This window comes from Magnolia sinica, chromosome 19, assembly GCF_029962835.1.
Source record: "Magnolia sinica isolate HGM2019 chromosome 19, MsV1, whole genome shotgun sequence".
In the NCBI taxonomy this organism is placed as follows: Eukaryota; Viridiplantae; Streptophyta; class Magnoliopsida; order Magnoliales; family Magnoliaceae; genus Magnolia; species Magnolia sinica.
The window spans coordinates 20208044-20214106 of NC_080591.1; positions in this window are offsets into that span (position 1 = coordinate 20208044).

A 6063-nucleotide genomic window follows, 5' to 3' on the forward strand; every position below is an offset into this window, starting at 1 on the left:
TGTTTTGCATGCAGTGGCTCACATATGAGATAACTGGCCTGATTCTTAGGCTGGACAGATTGACAATTGGGCCTACCAGATGAAATTTTGGATCTTGATGAATGGTTTGGATCACACATGCATTCCATGTTGGCACTTATGTGGATGTCTAGGTTTAATGACCAGATTTGTGTTTGCAATCCTTATGGGAGATTGCTCGTAATTGAACTTCTCTAGCCTTACTTGAACCTTTCATCAATCAAAGGCAGTACCAAGACTAATTGATAATTGTCAAAAGAGCATTAATCACACCTTTTCAGCTCACCTAAAGATTGGACCATCTTGATTTTCAGGCCATGACACATGATCGGAGGGGATCTCCCCACAAATGGTCAAGATCTTGCACATGTATACTAAACTGGACCTCAACATAAATGAGCAACACAATGCAAACATAAAACCAATCTGACACATGGCAAGTTTGGTCAAGTCACACCTTATCCCAAGAGAAATACAATTTTCTTAGTTTTTTGGGTTGTTGAGTTGGGCCCTTGGTTCAATGATACAAACGACAGCACTATATGGATGGTGGCCCATGAACCAAAAATCCTCCACATAAGGATAACCTGAGCCTTCAACTGGTGGCCAGTAGATAGATGATTGAGGATGAGAATACAACTATCAGCAAGATACGAGGCAAATACCCGCATATATATACCTGCATACATTTAACCTTGGTGGCTTGCATTACCCATTTCCATTAAAATAACAAAATTAACACAACTTCGCTTTAAACGGAGATGGAAGTTCAGACAGTAGTTCCAAATCATCAATGTTCAAACAGTAGTTCTAAATCATCAGCAGAAAATTAAAAAATAAAAAGAAATTAACGAATTACAGGAAAAATGGAAAGATTAATAAAGATAATTAGAGTAAAGACCACTTCTTTGTATAAGAAGAGTAAAGCCGGACCATTCATCAGGTGCACCCGACCATTCGTGTGCTAGAGCCCGAAGATCAGGCCTGTCCATTCATCATCTGAGACCACAGGCAGGCATTAAATGCAAACCATTAGTCAATTCTCTTCACAGGCCCACATGATGAACGAATAATCCCAACTTTCTGGCTACGGAGCATACGTGCTGGGGCCAACCAGATGGACAACCAGGATTCCACACGCACATCACGATGGCACGTTAGAAGCCAATCTTGTTTCTCTTCATGCATACAAGAAAGGAAAACAACTCTCAGAATATCAAAAACCAAATCCTAAAACAAAGATTCGAACATCTAAAAAAATCAAGAAGATGACAGAAATAGAAACAGATTAAAATGGATTTTTACATGAATCTGAAATTATTATTATTTTTCGTAATTAAAAAATTTAAAAAAAAGTACCTTTGATGGAGAGCACCAAGAAGAAAAAATTCCAAAAAGACCTGAGAAGGAGATTACTCTACATTTGGGAGTAAGGGTCCATTTGGGAGATGCCTAAAAATGGCTTCATCTGATTTTAGTTAATCAAAGACCATCGTTGTAGGTCCAGTAGGCCACACCAGTAGGGATAGCGATGACGTCGCCTTGTCATAAGTGCTAGATCTTCTGATGTTGATCTCTATCTCTGGCGCTGGCCTTGCCCTCCTTCACGTTGCTCTGATTGGTGGAAGGATTGGCTATACAAACAGCTTTTTCCTGTTAACCATGTGATGCCTGAGAGAGAGAGAGAGAGAGAGAGAGAGAGAGAGAGAGAGAGAGAGAGGAAATCTAAGGGGCCGTTTGAATGACGCTCGATGGAGGATTTGTTGATGGAAGATGAAGTAGGGAAAAGAGGAAAAGAGGGAAAAGAGGCGCCCGATGGATTTGGGAATCCTCTTTCAAATAAGATAACATTTTCAAATCCGTATGGTGTGAGTTTTCCACTAAATAATATCACAAAATCTATTAACGGTCATACATGCATGGGACCGGTTTCTAGATGGTTAAGATTGTATTATATAATAAAAATGTATAAATATTTACCATTTATAACTAGACTGATTATTTAGATGGTCTGGATAACTCTATATCTTAGCCAGTATTATTATAAACAAGTCAACACTATTTTACATTAAATACAAAACTCACAGTGAAAACCAGAAACAAAAAACGTTAAATTCAACTTTGGACCTTGTATGGCTCTATGGGCCCCACCATGAATGATTTGATACATCCACACCGTTCATCCATTTCTATACATCATTTTGTCATCGATCCCAAAAAATGAGCCTGAAATAAATCTTGGGTGGACCACATGAAGAGAAAATACTAGTGCTTGGAGCATCTCAAAAATTAGAGGGATATAAATCTCAGGTGGTCCACGCCACATGAGAATAATAGTGATTAAATATTCAACATTAAAAACTTCTTGTGATTGAGCCAAAGTATGAGGCAGATTCAAAGTTCGAGTGGACCCCATCATCCGTATACGAAACTCATGTGGGTCATACAACTATGTGAAGACATTCTAAAAAATATAAAAGCACTTGGTGGAGCGTAGATGAGTTTTGGATGCAGCTGAAACTTAGTCTAACCCCTCATCCAAGTGGGACACACATAATGAATGGGTTGGATCTGAAATTATTTACTCTTCAATTTGAACTGATTAAATTGTCCAAAAAGAGTTGATTAAAGGTTCAATTAGTGGATGTCCCTAATAATTTAGTAATTTTATTTTTCATAGATAAATTTCAATTTCCATTTAAAAATAACATTTTTTTTCGAAATGTATTTTTTTTTCCTCTTTTAGCAAAATATCATTTTTATTATAAAATATTTCAAAAAAAATTAAAATACAAATTTTGAATTTTTATTTTCAAAATCTCAAAAAATTTCTCATATTTTAATTTTTTCTTAAAAATTTCAAATTTTTGATTTTTTTCTTCAAAAGCATCATTTTGTTCTCAAAATTTTTCTCAAACATAGTTAAAATTTCTAAACTTTTCAATATTCTTTTTCATATAATATTTTAAATCATTTAAATATTACCTTTTAATTATATATATATATATATAATTATATAATTTAGATATTTTAAATCCTTTAAATATTACCTTTTAATTATATATAAAATATTTCCTTTTTAATGTTAATTTTAGGGGTTGATCCCAAAATTGAAGTATATCCAAAGCTCAATTGGACCATTACATAGGAAATAGTGTGGAATAGTGATTTCCACTGTTGAAACCTTCCTAGGGTCTAAAGTAATTTTTATTTGTCATCCAACTTGTTAATATGATCACAAAGACATGGTTGAAGAGAAAGCACAAACATCAGCTTGATCCAAAACTTATTTGGCCTCCAAAAATTTTTCAATCGTAGATGTTCAATCAAACTGTTTCCTGTGCTGTGGTCCACTTAAGATTTTAATTTTCTTTGTTTTTGGGATCATGCCCTAAAATTATCCGTTAACATAGATTAACGGAGTGGATAAAATAAATAAATAACAGGTTCTCAAGAGGTCAATAAGTTGGGTCACAATTTTGACCAGAATATTTGGCCCATTTTACGTCTGGTCCATTCACTCTATTTTACTGATCATTGCCCTCAAATTGACTAGTTACTTGCCCCGATCATGCTACATATGAGAGTTATATTGGGCAAACAAGATTGGTCAACAATTTGAGTGAATTTTGATTTAAACATATGAAGTTATTTACTTTTCAATCTGGACTGATCAGATTGTCCAAAAACGGTTAAAGGTTGTTCATAATATCAAAAATATATGAATGAATAGAAAACACAAACATCAGCTTGATCCAAAACTTCTATGGCCTTTAAGAAATTTTAAATGGTAGAGGTTCAATCACACTATTTCCTGTGGTGTGTGGTCCACTTGAGCTTTGGATATGCTTCCTTTTTGTTCTTTAGACCTCAAATTATCTGTTAACATGAATGAATGGAGTGGATAAAATAAATAAATAATAGTGGACCCCACAGAGTTTACTCTGGTAAAAGTAACGAGTAACTCACCAAAATGTAGTAGAGAAGGGTTTCCTTAAAACATTCATAATCATATATTGGGCCTGCCTGAATGTGATTCACATATCCAACCCACTCATTATGTGTGTCCGACTTGGATGAGGGATATCGGACCAAGTTTCAACCGCATCCATGTCTGTATTAACTTATAAACAGATTGGATCTCAAATAAACATCACGGCAGGCCCTAAGAAGGTTTCAATAGTGGGTGTCACTATCCCACTCTTTTCTATGGTGGGTCCACTTGAACTTTGAATCTACCCCGTTAATCAGATGCACCATTCCATGGTGGGCCACGAGCTTAAAAATAAAGTCAATCCATGACTTGGGTGGGCCACACCACATACTATAGCTGAGAGGGTTACCCTCCCATTAAAACATTCACAATCATTTATTGGGCCCACCTAGATGTGGTTCATAGATCCAACCCATTCATTATGTGTATCCCACTTGGATGAGGAGTCCGACCAAGTTTCATACACATCTAAAACTCATGTGGGCCCCACCAAATACTTTTATATGTTTTAGGGATGTCTTCACATAGTTTTAGATGCTATGGCCCACCTGAGTTTCATAGATGACTGATTTTTGGACTTAAAGGGGACACATCAAATGCATGGTGTTAATCTTTTACACACATCATGGTGGGGCGCACACAGATTAACCTCATGGGAAGTTTTCATGAGGTGACCTTATAGTACCATTTCACTATTTTAGGTAACTCCTTCGTGGGTGTTACTCTAACCATGTAGGGCCCACTTTGATATATTTTATGTATATCGACACCGTCCATTCACTCTATTTTACTGATCATTACCCTCAATTTAACTAGTTACTGGCCTCGATCATACTACATATGAGAAAGATATTGGGCAAACAAGATTGATCAACAATTTGAGTGAATTTTGATTTAAACATCTGAAGTTATTTACTCTTCATATCTGGACTGATCAGATTGTCCAAAAACAGTTAAATGTTGTTCATAATATCAAAAATATATAAATGAATAGAAAACACAAACATCAGCTTGATCCAAAACTTCTATGGCCTCCAAGAAATTTTAAATGGTAGAGGTTCAACATACTATTTCTTGTGGTGTGGTCCACTTGAGCTTTGGATATGCTTCCTTTTTGTTCTTTAGAACTCAAATTATCTGTTAACATGGATGAATGTAGTGGATAAAATAAATAAATAACGGTGAACCCCATAGAGTTTACTCTGGTTAAGGTAACGAGTAACTCACTTAAATGTAGTGGAGAAAGGTTTCCTTAAAACATTCATAATCATATTTTGGGCCTGCCTAAATGTGATTCACATATCCAACCCACTCATTATGTGTGTCCCACTTGGATGAGGGGTCAGACCAAGTTTCAACCGCATCCAAAACTCATGTGGGCCCCACCAAGTGCTTTATATTTTTAAGATGTCTTCATATAATTTTAAATGGTATGGCCCACTTGAGTTTCGTTTACCGATGATTTTTGAGATATCTCATAACCTAAAGGGGACACATCAAATCCACGGTGTTGATGTTTGACACACATCATGATGCGGCCCACAAAACTATCTAACATCAATTCTTAGGTTCTCACGAGGTCAGTAAGTTGGGTCACAATTTTAACCAGAATATTTGGCCCATTTTACATGTCTAGTCCATTCACTCTATTTTACTATCAATACTCTCAATTTGACAAGTTCCTGGCCTCAATCAAGCTACATATGAGAAAGATATTGGGCATACAAGATTGATCAACAATTTCAGTGAAATTTGATTTAAACATCTGAAGTTATTTACTCTTCATTTTGAACTGATTAGATTGTCCAAAAGCGATTAAAGGTTCAATTAGTGGATGTGCCTAATAATTTAGTAATTTTATTTTTCACAAATAAATTTAACATTTTTTTCAAAATATATATTTTTCTCTTTTAACTAAATATCATTTTTATTATAAATAAATTTAACATTTTTTTTATACAAAATTTAGTGTTCTTTTTTAAAAATATATATTTTTTTACAATTTGTAAATTTTTTCACAATTTTATTTAATTTTTTAAATTTTCTTTTTC